Here is a 15,534-nt window from a genome sequence, read left to right as displayed (position 1 = left end):
AAAAAAAAAAAAAAAAAAAACCTTAGGTGCAGTGGCATATGTCTGTGGTCCCAGCTACACGGGAGACTGAGACAGGAGGATCGTTTGAGCCTGGGAGCTCAAGGATGTAGCAAGCTGTGATCACACCACTATACTCCAGCTTGTGCGACAGAGTGAGACCCTGTCTCAAGAGAAAAAACACTCTGCTCTTACATCTGAGAGTCTGAGAAACAGGGAATTTTCCTTTCTATTTGTACCCTTCTATACTGCTTGATTTTTTTTTTACCATGAACTTACATAATTTATAATTATTTAAATTGCTTATTATAAAATAATAAAATTAAGACATAGAAGTTGCTGTTGGGTTTTCTGGCATGAGCCCTTTAAACTCTGTGTTTCAGCATTCATGATCACTATGTGGACCACCTTATTCTTATACAACCTTTAATTGTATAAGGATAATCTTTAATTGGCTTGGGCTTGGGGGTGGACTCAGTTTGCTCTGATCCCTGCAGCCAGGTGGCCAGGCAGGTGTCGCTTCCTACTGCACTGGAGGAATGCTGTGGCCAGCCTCAGCTTCATGCTGAACGAGCACTTCTCTACCCCGGGTTGCTGTCCTCCCTCCTGCTCTTACTGCCTCTCTGTTTAGCATGGCTAGAGCATTTAAGTACTCCACATGGGAGCTAAGCTTTGTCTTTCTACATTTCTGGGGACGGCCTCAGTGGACAGGTAATGGTGGCAGAAAGAACTTGGTAGCCAGATATTGGCTAGTACCACTGCTTTTGGTGAGCCCCAGGTTGTTGGCGAAGTCAACAGAATCACTTAAGAATGTGCAGAGCTCAGGAGCTGAAGCCTCATGATTCTCCTGCTGGGTCTGGCTCCCAAAGGTCTCCATAACCCCTATCCCCAGCTGGCCTTGGAACAATGAGGCCTCCTATGTCTCAGCTCCCCCCAGGGTCCTTACAGAGCTCATTCTGGGCTCTTGGAGGAAGGATGTCATCTGTGTGGCCTGAAGGAGACCTGAGTTTCTGGAGATCCTTGAGAAGGGAAGCTGCTTTGATAATTAGCCAGAGAGATGACTGAGCCTGTTGGTTGGAGCCCAGTGAGGGTGTTTGAAGAGTGTGCAGTGGGCCCTGGAGGTGAGGAGAGGCCAAGAACCTCTCTTCCTTCAAGCCAGGTTGTGGAGAAAGCCCCACTGTGAGCCCTTTGTGCTAGGCACTGAGCAAAGTGGCAGCTTTTGTGGCGCTGGGGATGTGGGAAGTTTTCTACTTTTGCAGCTAATATCCCCAGTTTCCCTCCCCAGGATGTAGGGCTGTCTTGGAATAGAGAGCTTTCCTGTGAAACCATTGACGTGAATGGGGAGCAACTCTGGACTGAGCCTCATCCCCAACGACCCCCTGTCAAAGTTGCTAAGGTTTCCAGGTTTGGGGGAGTTAATCTCTATGGTCTCTGCTCTGAGAAGAGGATTCAAGCTGGTGAGAAAACCCTGCAGAATTGGCTGCTGGGTCGAAAAGGTCCTGTGCTTGGTCTCGGGGGCAGGTCTGCAAGGATGGGCTGCTTTTAAAAGTACAAGTAGAAGGGCCTTTGAAGCATTTCAAGTCGATAGGGTCAAATGGAATCTCTGCAAGCAAATCTCCAACCAGACTGTTAATAGACTTGGCCACCTCCCAGTCCAGCTCCAAACAGTCAATTCTCATCTAGTACCTTGGCCTGGAGTGGTATAAAACAATGTGGTGGGCTGTGAAAGCTCTTCATTTATGTTGTTTTTGGTCTCTCAACACATTCTGTTCTCCTCTTTGGAAAATAATACTTCCTTTCCTTTGGGAATCTCTTCACCAGTGCCACATGGTCTGATGAGGCTGTTAATCTTTATGCCCCACCTGTTCCCTTCCCAGTTAGGGCTGGTCATATGACCTAGACTTGCCATTCAGTATGGCTTCCATCTGTACAATGATTGGTCCAGGGGTGGGCATGTGACACAGGTAGGACCAATCAAAGTTCTTCCTTGGAATTCTATACCATTTGGGAGGCTGTAGCTCTCTTTTTGCTGGGATGGGCATGTTTACGAGGAGCAAAGTGGAGAGAAGCAAAACCTAGAGGTGCAGGCTGAGAGAGGGCCTTGGCACATTGCTTGAGCCTCTGGACCCAGCTGTGCTTTTCATCATGGGACCCACCACACTCTTTTTTTTCCTTAGATGAGTTTGAATTTCATTTTGGTCCCTTAAAAACAGAATCCTAATACAAAACAACTTCCAACTGATCTGTCTCTTTCAAATAGCTAATGTCATGTCCCTGGAAGCTACTTCCCTGGTGAAATCCTGTACCTAACACTTTGCTTTGCACACATTGGGTGCTTGCCTTGTATTCTTGTGTGGTAACTGTACCCTCACCATTGCCACCAACTTTTGGGAGGATAGTGGAGGCCTGAACCTGGGTCTCCCAGCCTGCCTTTGTTGGTGGCAGTGAATCCTGTTATCTGTGCATACATTTTCATCTCCCTTCCTCTCTGCCTCTGCTTCTGCAAAATAAATACAATCTGTCAGTCTTGCTTTGCAGGGGCCTTGCCAAACATGCCAGTGGTGGGGCGTTTATCTGTCTACCTCAGGCTGCTGTCTTCCAGATGTAGAGAAGAGGCCGACTCCCATGACACAGTACTGCTGCAGCCGTGGGTGTGATTATCTCCCTCTGAGATCAGGCTGTTTCCTGGTGCCCAGTGTGAGCTGGTGCTAAATTTATTGTGCCTGAAACATCAGGGCAGTGTTAGAGGTTCCTTGCCTGCTGCTTCTTTCCCAGGCTACTTGTGCCAGCTGCAAGGCCCTTGTGAGGCTGTTAGGTGTCATTCTGTGGCAGATTCATTGTTCCATATTTTTATTTAATTACTTACTTTTACAGCTCTTAGAATAAATCTAATTATCCATCTGTTATGCTACATTATGCCACTGCGGTTCATGCAATTCTTTCTCATTGTATATGATATTTGTCAGCTTGACCTTGCCCCCTTCCAATGTTGTTGCTCCCCTGCGTGGCTCTGTGCCACCTCCTCAGTGGATCCTTGGCACCAGCCAGTCTATCAGGGACCTTGGGCAGAGCTGACTGTGAGTGGCTCTCAGATGAAACAGGGGTTGGTGGAGCGTAAAGTATTGCAGGAGGAGAATGGCCAAATGGCCATCTCTGATGCCATGCTGACCTGACATAGGCATGGAAAGTTGGGCTGGTCCTGTGTTAGAGTGCCAGAAAAGAAAGCAGGGATTCTAGCCTCCCATTTCCAGTCTACAGTGAGAGGGCTGTTGTCAAGGAAGACAGCCAGGTGAGGTCAGGCTGAACAGTGGCCACCTGTGGACATATCTGTGGACTGTCCTGCCACGGCTGGCAGGCGGTACCTAATCCAAGGATTGAGTCGGGGTTGATGTTAGGCACAGCAGAGGTGGGCGTTACCTACTAGAGGTGATTTCAGGAATTATGTGAAACTCCTTTGTCCCCAAATCTTTTTTCATTCTGCTACTGCCTAAATTCTATTAATACCATTAGAAATTTGTTTCTTAGTTATACATACACACACACACACACACACACACACACACACACACACACACACACACACACATATATATGTATATATATATATATGAACTCCTGTTTGCAAGCAATTACAGACTTACAGACGTTCCCAGGAGGGGGGACCCCAAGGGGACATTGACCATCTGGGCTATATCCCTTTTCTCAAGCAGGCAGGGGATATGCAGTGAGGAGGACACATGGCCAAGGAATCAAAGTGCAGGGAGGTGGGGAGAGAAGTCAAAACCCAGGGCAGTGGCGGAGTCTGACTCCATGAGCTCTTGGAGTGGGCAAGGTGCTCATAAAGGGAGGTCATATGCCCAACCCATCCATGTGCCTAGTGCTGGGGCTCGGTGTCTCAGCCAGGAGGGGGCACAGAGCCAGCCTCGTGTCTGCAGGCAGCTCCTGTTAATTGCATGCTGGGCATTGGGCTTCACCATCTAGAGTGAGGTCCCAGTTGAGCAGGCAACAAGGCACAGTCCAGGTCCTTGAATGAGTTCACGGTTTAGGAAGGGAAGCCAATCTTGTCAGGTCTGTTAAGAGGACAGAAAGAAGGAGGACCCCAGGAATGCATAGCAGGGGCGGCCCCGTGAGGGTCAGGAGGTCAGCGAGTGTTTCTCTGAGGAGATGGTGTCTGGCGGGGTCTTGGAGTAGGAATTGCCCAGACGAAGATGGAGACGGGCAGGGTGCTCAGGCGGAGGCGGTGGGGAGCACAGCACACTGAGAGATTCTTCTCAGTGGATTGAGATGAGTTGAGAAATTCATCGGGGCAAGGGAGGTCCTCCCTCCTCATCACTTTGGTCCTGAAATAGGGTCATTTTCAGCAGATCTCCTGAATGGACACACTGAGCCTGCTACTGTCACTGCTTCTAAAGCAAATTCCCCAGGGGCCAGGGGAGGACCTGTGTGGCACAGGCTTTCTGTGGTGGAGGCACTGTGGTCAGAGGCTGTGCTCTACTGCCTCATCCCTGTAAGGTACCCGCAGCCCAGGGCAGGGCATGTTATGCTGACTCCTCCTCCTCATTCCCCTGTCCCGCCTCCAGCCCAAGACCACATTAAAGGACTTCCTACTTGGATGCGGGCCCAGGTTGGAGCTCATTATAGCCCAGTGGCCAGGCCCTCCATTTTCCCTTCCAGGTTAAGACTTGGCAGGCATCAAAGGTTGCAGGAACACCCCACAGGCCTTTTCCCTTAATCGTCTCACTCCTGCCCTGTCTGCGTGGCCTCCTTAGCTGAGCTTTTCCCACCAGAGCCTCTGGTGACTTTCCACAAGTTTCCCTTCATTCCAGCAAGCAGATTCAGTGACTAATTGCTGGTAATTTTTTTCCTCAAGACTCTATTTATATAGGCTGTCGTGTTGGGGGCGGGGGAAAGCGGGCTGTAGTCCTGGGAGGACGGCTGCTGTTCCCTGCAACTGCCATCATTAGACTGAGGCCTGTGTGGCATTGATGTCCACACTTTGTCTTTATTCTTGTATTTTTTTGTCATTGCGACATTTGGTTCTTTGAACATCTAACGTCTCTTTTATGCTTCTCATCTCCCACAGAAGATTGTTGTATTTTGTCCCCCACTGAAGCTGCATTTTCTTTTTGTCAGATTTCTCACTTTCTTCTTTATTGTATTTTGATCAGTGCAGCCATGTAGGTCTGGGTTTTATGGGAGCTTTTCATCTTTGGGCCAGTGGCCCTCACGGCCTGGGTCTTTTGGCCAATGCTGGGCCTTGCCTCAGGCCCCTGAAGCAGGACTTTCCCACCAGGGTGACAGAGACCCAGCTTGTTATCTGTCCAGGGATACTGTAGTCTAGTGGTTGTCAAAATTAAGCATGCCTCAGAAGCACCTGGAAGCCTTGTTAAAACGCAGATGGCCAGGCCCCCCTCTAATGGTTCTGATTGAGTGAGTCTGGGGTGAGGCCTGAGAATTTGCATTTCTAACTAGCTCCCAGATACTGCTGATGCTGCTGGCCCAGAGATCAGACTTGGAAAACCACTGCTTTAGAGTAATTCCTCCTTGACCTTCAGCCAGAGTTTCCGGGGCCCAAGCAAGGAAAAAACAGCAGGGCACCAGGTTCCTCCTTCTCCGTGCTGGGGCCAGCTCTCTAAAACTCCATGGTGTGGGATGTTGGCAGGGCATCATAATAGTAAACACCTGTACAGCGATTTTACCTGCCCTCCTTCATTCAATACTCAACAGCAGGTCCCTTGGTGAAGTGGCACAGCTTCTTGACAGATAATAGAAGTAAAGTTGAGATAAGTTAAAGCCTCCCTCCTGGCCATTTGGCTAGTAATTTGCGGTGTGTCCCTAGTGGAATCCAGTTTTTTTAGCGCCTATTCTAGAGCTTGCATGACTCTGCTACTGATTAGCTTTGTGACCTTGGGAAAAATTACTTAGCTTTCTGTGACTCAGTTTGTTGATGAGCAAATTGGGAGTAATGGTGTCTGCCTCCTGGAGCTGTCATGATGATGACATGAGTTAATGCTTGGAAAGCACTTGACAGCTGTTTAATGGTGGCCCACCAGAATCCCCTCCTCTCCTGGCAATGAGGGGCTGTGCAGTTTTTTGTTTTGTTTGTTTTTGGCATTTCTGTCACAAGAAGCCCAGGAAGATGTACCACTGCCCAGTAGACAGCATTACCCAGCCATCAGGACAGGGCTCGGTCACTTTGGAAAGTCGCTTCCTGCCCTGAGGGAAATGGCTCGAGGAAGGCAGGTGGGTGGCATTTGCCTCCAGGGGTTGAGAATGGAGCAGTAGCTGAGAGGCTGGGTCAGTGCGCGAAGCCTCAGACCAGCAGGAGGGGCACCAGGAGAGCCAGGCGGCTGGGTCGTCCACTCCTTAGGAGCTGCTGTGGTCCCTATCCTTTCACTGCCCAGCCCTGGGTGGTGGTCCTTGGAAGATTAGTTTGGAGGGAAGCTAAGTTAAGTCTGCCATTTTAGTGGTTTATTCTTTCTGCCTTGCCCACACCTTCTGACTCAGGACATTTACAGCAGTAATGGGGGTTTGAGTAGAAGGTTAGTCTTGATCATGCTAACGATATTGAACCTGTTGAAAATTACATATCAGGTACTGTTACGTTTGGTATCTCATTTAATCCTCACAACAGCCTCATGAAGTAACCTTCATTTTACAGATGAGGAAGCTGGGTCTCAGATAGGTTAATTGACCTGTCTCAAGTTTGTATAGAAAGAAGTCCAGGATTCAAAGTCAAATCTGTGCGGCTCCAGAGCCCTTGGTCTTTGCTATGCTGCTGTAACGGTTCCCTCTGGAGAACTGTTATCCCCCTCCATGGGTGTCTTGCTTTGGCCTGTTCCCTGGATCCCCTGCCTCTCAGCTCAAGGTCCAGGTTCCCGGACCATGAAAGTGCTTTGTTCACCTTTGTGTCTTCCGTAGAACTTAACACAAAGCCTTATACAGAGTGACCATATGTTCTGTTTATGCCTCTTGTCCCAGTGCAGTAATTAATTGTGCCCCTTTCACTCTTAGAAGTGTCCCAGTTTGAACAATAAATTGTGTGGTCACCCTACTTATGCACGGCCCTCCCAACCCAGGGACAATGGCATGTTAATAGAGGACCCTGAAAGAATTGTCTTTAAGGCTCAAGTAAATCCCAGATGGTGAAATTTTCAGGGTTTACATCACAGTAGGCAAGAGAATTTAGACAAAGATTCTGCTCAGCACCCCACAAACCTACCACAAAGGACTATTTCTAACACCTGACTTGAGGCTTATGGGGATCATCAGGCCTGTGATGAGATTTGTAGAGGCAGGAGGACAAGCAAGGCAGGAAAAGGGCAGGGAGAGCAAAAAGCTGTAGCTTCCCCACCTTCCCAGGTGGGAAGGAGCCCCTACCTAGCATTTGATTGTTCCCAAGCCCCTAGCCTCCCTTCAGGAAAGAGCTAATGGGGATTGGCCCTCTTCCCAGTGTCACCCTCAGCCCTTGGGCCCTGGGCTCAGCTTCCCCACACTTTCTTGTTGGGGCCGCATTCCCTCAGGCCCTGCCCTTGTACCCTGGACATCGGTCCATACTCAGCCATGGTGTGTGCCAGTCACATTCCAGGCTGTGTCCTTGCACCATTTGCAGGCAGCTGAAAACTGCTGTGCATATGTCAGTTCACACTTGAACTGGTTTAATGTTTTTTTCTTTTAAGTTGCAATCTAAAATTCAGCCAGACAGGCTTTAACGAGCACTAAATCGTCAAGCCTTTTGTTTCCCTTGCTATTCAAGCCATAGAGATTTTGTGTTTGATTCAGCAACAATTGCTGAATCTTAAACAAACCATTTACATTTTGACATTAACTATTTTATGAGTGTAACTTTTTCTTTGGCATTAGAATGATTCCAGCAGAAGGCCTTTTAATGATTTATCAGAAACAGAGTTAAAAGGCTCTGTGGAAGGTGATTCTTAACATTTTCTTTTGGGGAAAAAAAGTAGGTTTTTATCTGCCTTCAGTTGGGCAGTACATACAGAATTTTAGCCTCTCTCCTCTATTTTAATAACTTTTGATCTTGTCAAGGTCATTCCTCCAGCATGCCCTCCCACTCAGCACCTCCATTTTTCAGACAACCTTCATGCCCAGTAGCTTCTCTCAGAGTAGTTCTTTGCACATCTCTTTCGGCTGTTAATTTTATCTGATAGAAGCAGGAACTATGTTCGTTCTTTGCTCTAGCCCTGGTATTCTTAGCTGAGGCCCCTGTGCACACTAGGCATGATCAGTATTTGTCAACCAGCTGACTGGACAAAGAGCCTCAGACAAACAGCATGTTCGCAAACGAAGCCATTCATCGTCTGTCCCTGGAAGCTGTAAGTAATTGGAACTTTTCCTCAGTTCTTAAAGATTTCCACAGAATGAGAAGTCTCCACTTTCCTTTAGGTTCTCATTCCAGCCTCTGGTGAGTCAGGTCAAAGGGCCTTGAGCAAGATCAGGCCTCCCAGTGTTGTTCCTGCATCAGGGGAGGCTCTGTATCTTTCTCAGCCTCCAGTGAGACCTGGTGAACCCTGCATCTGGCTGGGGAGTCAGCCGATCCACCCAGTTTTCTTCTCTGTTACAATGTGAGCCAGGTGGCCAGGTGCAGGAAACTCATGCTAGCGGGGGCCTGAGACTCCATGTGAAATGGAGCTGGCTGAGGAGGCCATGTTGATCTGCCCCCACGGAAAACCGGGAGCCTGGGTGCTGCACTTGCCTCTTAGGACTAGAACTAATTGTTCTTAAAGATCTTTCCAAATACCAATGATGCAAAATATTTGGATGGTTCACCATATTGTTCACCATATTTAAACTGTCAGAACCTTAAATATCTGAGCAAAACCTCAGCAAACAAAGGATATTTTGGGGACTTGTTATGTATGTTGCACAGCAGAGAGATTTGTAGTCTATACGACTTCCAAATGCTGTAAACGAAGTATTTCAGTGTTGTCATTTTCAGCTATAGACCGTCCTACGATCATTGCCTTTTCTTTCGCTATTAAGAGATGGCTCATTCATAAACATTTCTACAGTTGTGTGGCAAACACAAAATAGGCCCTGCGTGATTCCATTGGCTCTGACTGAGGAGATGATTTTTCACACAGTGAGATTTATCACGTTTATCAAATTTATGACAGAACACAGAGAGGATGAGGGGATGTGGAGGTTGGAGGGAGAGCAGATCTGAGTGAGTGAGGAAGGAAGCGCTTTCCCGAGCCTCAAAGGGCCTGTTGACAAGGTGTGTTGCCTATAAGCTTGGAGTCAGGATAGTCTGGGCCATTTCCTCGGATCCCTTCTTGCCCTGTGGGGTCTGGCCTCCTCCACTCTCACCCAGCCACCAGACCTGTAGGGATAGTTATACCACCAGCTGTTATAGAAGACCTAAAATAACATCCTCTGTGTTCTCTAATAAAGTTGATAAATCTCAGCTTGTGAAAAAAATCTCCCATATGTTTTGTCTAAATTTTCTTCTGCTTAACCTTGTTACTCCTGCCTTGCCTCCCTCAGACTGCCTGAGACAATTACTCAGGGACATTGTTTGAATAATTAGAGGCTGCAGATAATTCTCTTTAGCCTGCTTTCTTCCCTGTTCCCTACCCTGTGGTCTCCCTTTAGCCAGTTCTAATTAGCTACTTTGATCCTTCCTCCCAATCTCTCCCTCTAGCTTGTTAATTACATTTCTCCCCCATGAATTCCTTCTATACTGGCTTTGTCTATCCAGTCGGAGGAGCTGAAAATGAGAATCTAAGGCCACTCAGTGGGAGGTCTTCTTTGTCCCTCAACACAGATAGCTCCTCTTCCTTCTGAGAAGGAGGCATTCTGTCTTAGCAGAAAAGTAAAAATAATAATTTCTGTCAAGTGGTATATTATGATAAAAACAGCTGTTATCCTAATGCTTGGCATTTGCCAGGAAGAGTGTGTGTGTGTGTGTGTGTGTGTGTGTGTGTATGTGTGTGTTTACATATATAAAATCACATTTCATCCCCACAACAATCCTATGAGATAAATATTATTGTTATACATCCCTGTTTTACAAAATCAGAAACTGAGGTCCAGAGAGGCTTAGTAACTTAGTCACACAGCTGAGAACACTGGAATCTCGAACTTGCACCTAGGTCTCTCTGACTCCAGAGTAGCACTTAGTTTTCTGCTTTCTCGGTTTGGGCTTTTGGTGGGAAAAAAAAAAAAAAAGTCCAGGTCATTGGCTTTTAAGCCCACCAAAAAACCGGCCAACCAACTCTGAGGTGATTGTCAGCTTTTTACCCTCAGTGTAGAAGAGGCTTTCTGAATTGAAATTATAAAACTGGCACAGAAGCAAACTGACATAGTGTACGGGATATCTGGGCAGTTGGAAATCTGCTTCTAGAAAATAAAAAGGAACCAATAAATTCTTTACTTGCTTTAATTCTTAATTTTCTTTTCTGACCGGTTTCTCTCTCAGGAGGTTAAGGAAGCAATAAGAAGGGCCTCACTGAAATTATATTCTGAGCAACAAGAAGGATTTGTCTGGTAAAAAAAAAAAAAAGTTTTGGAAACCTCAGCAGAAAGTGACTGTGTTTGGAGAAGCCAAGGGGAAGGTAAAACTCTCTGCCTCTGAGTTTTAGGGAAAATAAATTTCAGAAGGTCCAGGAAAAAGTAGATACGATATCTGAACAAGAGCTTCGAAAGGAAGGATGACTCAGAGTTTAAAAAATGAAGTGTTCTTAATAGAGTCACGAGTGATTGTTGCAGGGAACAGGGAGCCACCTAAGGAGACCCACATGGCTGCAGGGGGCACAGTTCGAGTGGAGATTTTGTCTAGAGATTAAATAAGGGACCTGTAACCAAGAACAAATAGAGAAGGATGCAGCCATTGAGAACACTGTCAGGAGCACAAGACGGATGAGACCTGAGAACACTAAGAACAACAAAGGCGCCTGCGCAGTTACTGTTCCAAGTGAGAGGAATGGCAAGGAAGGCTTTAGGTCACCTAGTTCAGTCGGGTGATTTAGCAGATGCCAGAGAGAGTATCTCTGTCCTTGCTGCTCATTCTGTTTGCTTCTGCCTTCTCTTTTAAAGAGAATGGCCCTCCTGCAGAAAGTAAAACATAGGGTTAAGTGGAACTTGAGACAAGGAATGTGCAAAAAGTGTAAATGAGCCACGGTCTTCTCCAAATTAAACAGGGTCTGAAAAATTAAATGTCAGACAGAAACTTAGGGACACCATCATCAAACTGTGTGCAGGAATCTTTATCACATCACGGGGATTGGGAGAGGGGCAAGTAGACACAATGGGCAACTGTTCTGGTTTTCAAAATAACAGAGCAAGTTTTTGAGATGTGACTTATGAGTGTTTTTAAAGAAAAGAGGTCATCTCTTAGAGTTAGTTTGGGTTCCATAAAACCAGGTCTTGATGGACTAGTTTAATGCTGAAGTCCTCCCTCCCACCTCCCTCCATACAGAAAAGCTCAGCACATTTCACTTGATGAATTAGTTAAAGTGGACACACCCATGTAACCATGACCCAGATCAAGAAATGTAATATTATCAGTACCCCAGAAGACTCTCTCAAGTTCCCTCCCAATTCCATTTTTCTTTTTCAGATTTGCTAGGCTGGTAGATTAGGCCGGTACAATAGACACAGAGGAAGACCTGTATTTCAGGAAATCATTTGACAGAATCTCATGATAATCTAATAGATCAGATAGAGAAATGATGATAAAGGTGTAGATTTGAGGCTGGGTGCTGTAGCTAATACCTGTAATCCCGGTACTTTGGGAGGCCGAGGCAGGCAGACCACTTGAGGCCAGGAGTTCGAGACCAGCCTGGCCAACATGGCAAAACTGTCTCTACTAAAAATACAAAAAAAAAAAAAAAAAAAATGGCTAGGTGTAGTGGTGAGCATGGTGGTATGTGCCTGTAGTCCCTGCATGGTAGGCTGAGGCATGAGAATTGCTTGAACCTGGGAGGCAGAGGTTGCAGTGAGCTGAGATTTCACCACTGCACTCCAGCCTCAGTGAGGTGAGATTCTGAATAATAATAATAATAAAATGATGTAGATTTGTAGCAGCTTGAACAATCAGACTTAATCAGTGTTTATTTAGAAATGATTTAGTGTCACCAGAGCCTTCACTATAGTGATGTGCCAAAGAGCTCGTGGCAGACTCTGTCCTGTGTAACCTGCATTCTGGTTCTCATGTGAAGATGTGGGAACAGATGGCACTAATCGGGAAGGGATAACCATGTGAGATACGTGACAGTGAGGATCCAAAAGAATAGTGACAGGCTAGGAGGAAGGGTCTAGGTAGCCAAGTGGCATTTTAAATTTTATTGTTATTAAACTTCTAATTTATAAGTGATTCAGATTCCTTGTTTGAAACAAAAATCTCACCACCCAGAAATAAATATATGGTGTTATATCACCCCATACTATTTGTAATTTGCTTTTTGCCTCCTGACCATATTTATCGTTAGTAAGAATAAAATCGAAGCCCTGTGTTTGGGTTCAGAGCCATGTTGGGGATCCCTGACTCATCAGAAGATTATGTGAGCAGCCTCTAGGAATTTGACTGAGGCAGGCCACTATAAGCTCTGTGAGGCTACTTCCTAAAGCCTAGAGCTGGCCTGAGGCATTAGGGCAGAGTGGCCCTGGGACAAAGGCAGCCAGGCCCACTGGACTCTGAGTGGGGAGCTGGCCAGGCTGGAGCCCTGCAGATAGGTTTGGGCACCACCTCTATAGGGATTTGTAAGTGGAACAGGACCCCATAGAGTTTAGAGGGTTTCAAGAGTCACACTAAGAATGACTGCAGAATCCTGTGAGGCCATGTTGTGAGGGGAGCATTCTTTGCATGGTTGGCTGCTCCTAACTTTCAGAAGGGCTGACCTGTCAGGACAGGATCAGGCAACCCTTTCTTTCTGCGAGAGTAGACTTAGGACCAGAGGGTATAAGCTTCATGATGGCAGATTTCAGCTCAGTGTCAGAATATACTTTTCTGTCAATTGGAGGAGTTTTAAACTAGCAGAAAGCCCCCTTGTTTGATGACGTAGTTTTCAAGTACTGGGCCACCAATTACCAGAGATGTTGTACTGGATAAAAGGTTGGGTATTGGCTCTTGTTATCCCAAATGCTGGTCCTAAGAACATAGGAATCACATGTGGCATTTATGAAAAATCAGGTCTTTGGAGCCACATTCTCTGAGATTATGATTTAGTATATGCAGGATAGGGCTTGGAATCTATATTTTCAAAAAGGGCTCCAGTTGTTCATTGGAGAAATGGCTGATTTCATGGCTGGCACAGGAAAAGAGCAATATCTTATACAAGAACATCTTGTGCCAGAAGGTAAGAAAATACTCTCAAAGAGTGATGGAAACATTTTAAAAAGACACAGAAGCCAGCATGAAAAGGCCTGGTGATTAAGGATAATTTGAGCATTGAAGTAAATGATAGAAATGGATTCTATTCCATAGATTAAATAAGAATTTGTGAATCAATACTGATATCAATAATTGAATGAATGAAGAAATGGGTAAGAAGGAAAATCTCTTTTTCCAGGTAGAGTGCCAGCAAATAAAGTTAGAAGCAAGAAAAATAAAGATAGGAGTTTGAAGGATAAAATAGGAGTTTGAGTATCGTTTGACAAACATCATGGTACAGGTTGAGCATCCCTTATCTGAGATGCTTGAGACTAGAAGTGTTTTGGATTTTGGATTTTTTTTTCTTTTTGGTCTTTGGCATATTTGCATTATATACTTACCACTTCAGCATCGCTGATCCAAAAATCCAAAATCCAAAATGTTCCAGTGAACATTTCCGTTGAGCATCATGTTGATGCCTAAAAATTTCAGATTTTAGAGCATTTTGGATTTTAGGTTTTTGGACTTAAGATACTTAACCAGGGATAATTAAGCAAGAATTGTCAATGATTGCCAAAACTGCTACATGAAAGTTTGATGAGGAATAGGCTGTCTTTATATCTCAAAGTGTCTCCCCACAAAATACTAATTTCAGAGGAACAACTAGTTTGTTGTTTTTTGGTTTTTTTTTTTTTTTTTTTTGAGACAGAGTTTCACTCTTGTTACCCAGGCTGGAGTGCAATGGCGCGATCTCGGCTCACCGCAACCTCCGCCTCCTGGGTTCAGGCAATTCTCCTGCCTCAGCCTCCTGAGTAGCTGGGATTACAGGCACGCGCCACCATGCCCAGCTAATTTTTTGTAGTTTTAGTAGAGACGGGGTTTCACCATGTTGACCAGGATGGTCTTGATCTCTTGACCTTGTGATCCACCCGCCTCGGCCTCCCAAAGTGCTGAGATTACAGGCTTGAGCCACCGCGCCCGGCGAACAACTAGTATTTTTATAGTAGAGAAAGCTGGCAGATACCACCATAACCAAGTAATCAAAGCAAACGTCCAATTGTGGTACTTATGGTCATCACTTGCCCTCCTATACAATACACTGAGAAAGATACAACACTGTGTATTCCTGCCAAAGCCATAGCCTCGGTCTAACCATGAGAACATATCAGACAAATCCAAACTGAGAAACATTCTACATAAATGTCCATGTCATGAAAGACAAAGACTGAGGAAGCATTCCAGATGAAAGGAGACCAAGAATACATGCTGCTGTGCACATCCTGTGGGCGTAAATTGGACGTGGGATCAAAATTATTTTTCTAAAAAGAATATTATTGAGAGCACTCTGTGCAGTGACTCACTCCTGTAATCCCAATACTTTAGGCGGCTGGGGCAGGAGGACTGCTTGAAGCCAGAAGTTCAAGACCAGCTTGAAAAGGCCTGGTGACTAAGAATAATTTGAGCATTGAAGTAAATGATAGAAATGGATTCTATTCCATAGATTAAATAAGGGCAATATCATGAGAACCCCTATCTAAAAAAAAAAAAAAAGCTTTTTAAAAAGATGGGGCGGGGGGAAGAAGTATTACTAGGACAGTTGGCAAAAATCTGAATAAATACCTGTAGATTATTGTGTTAGTGTTGGTTTCCTGATTTTGATAATTGTACTTTGGTTATGTTCTTAGGAAATACACACTGATACGTTTAGGGGTAAAGGGCCTTCATATCTGCAGTTACTCTCAAATATTTTAGAAAATCTGTGTAAATATTAATAGAGACAAAATGAAAAAGCAGATGTGGTAAATGTTCACAATTGGTGAATCTGGATGGAAGTTCACTTACTATTCTTGCAGCTTTTCCGTAAGTTATTTTTTTGTATGTAATTATTTTTCTATAATTTTATTTTTCTTTAGAGAGACAGAATCTCACTCTGTCGCCCAGGCTGCAAGTGATCCTCCTACCTCAGCCTCCTGAATAGGTGGGACCATAGGCACATATCACCATGCCCAGCTATTTTTTTTTTTTTTTTAATTTTTGTAGAGACGGGGATTTTACCACCTTGTCCAGGCTAGCTTCAAACTCCTAGACTCAAGCAGTCCTCTCACCTTAGCCTGTCAAAGTGCTAGGATTACAGGCATGAGCCACCATACCAGCCTATTTTCTGTAATTTTTTTTTTTTTTTTTTTTTTTTTTTTTTTTTTTTTTTT

The 15,534-nt window shown here is 45.3% G+C and overlaps 1 protein-coding gene and 1 long non-coding RNA gene across 2 annotated transcripts in view; both read left to right on the top strand.

The window, feature by feature from the left end:
* SIL1 (SIL1 nucleotide exchange factor) overlaps window positions 1–15,534 on the top strand; it is a 230,843-nt gene that overhangs the window by 204,179 nt on the left and 11,130 nt on the right. The window lies entirely within an intron of this gene.
* On the top strand, window positions 3,589–10,560 carry LOC116531643. The gene is made up of 2 exons (XR_004260503.1): window positions 3,589–5,598; window positions 6,335–10,560. It is a non-coding gene; the product is annotated as an uncharacterized LOC116531643 (long non-coding RNA).

Source organism: Sapajus apella, unplaced genomic scaffold (assembly GCF_009761245.1).
Source record: "Sapajus apella isolate SASKATOON/1434 unplaced genomic scaffold, GSC_monkey_1.0 scaffold71, whole genome shotgun sequence".
NCBI lineage: Eukaryota > Metazoa > Chordata > Mammalia > Primates > Cebidae > Sapajus > Sapajus apella.
Note: the sequence above shows the minus strand (reverse complement) of the source record. Positions and strands in the feature narration are given on the sequence as shown.